Raw genomic sequence first — 685 nt, forward strand, 5'->3', positions numbered from 1 at the left:
AGAAAGGAGAAAAAAAAGGAAGCAGAAAGATAATCCAGAACATAGTTATAACGTCAGAGTGTGAGAGGAAAAAACGAAAATGCTGTAAAACAAATAAGCAAAATAATATAGAGAAGAAAATCAAGAAATTAAGGACAGAAAAAGAGTAACCGTTTGCCTACGTCTCTCATCCATCTATTTCTCGTTCGGGCTGAGTTGAGGTAATCACTCACCCCGCCATCCCTCTCCATGTCTAAAGGAAGACATACATGTAATGTATGCACTGTATATATTTGTTAATTTTGAACAGAAGTATGAGCATGCTTTAATTCACATACAAGCTGTATATGCAATCAACTGACACATTTTACAAAATCTCCTTTACACAGTACTATTCCCACATTTGTGTATTAAGCATTTTATACTCTTTCATACTAAAGAGGTGTCAATCTAATTTTCAATACAAATAGGATACATACTGACATGCAGTATATCAAACAGAAACACCTGCATACCGGTTGGTACACTCGCAAGCATAAGTAACTACATTTATAATGACACAAAATTTAAGAAGCCAACGGTTCGAATTTATCCTTTTTACTCATGAATATAGAATGGTAAAACAACAATGCAATAGACATACATATAGTGAACATGAGAAAGATGATGTTAAGATTATTGACATGGAAAAACAAAACAGTGGACC

Source organism: Penaeus monodon, chromosome 28 (assembly GCF_015228065.2).
Source record: "Penaeus monodon isolate SGIC_2016 chromosome 28, NSTDA_Pmon_1, whole genome shotgun sequence".
Classification (NCBI taxonomy): domain Eukaryota; kingdom Metazoa; phylum Arthropoda; class Malacostraca; order Decapoda; family Penaeidae; genus Penaeus; species Penaeus monodon.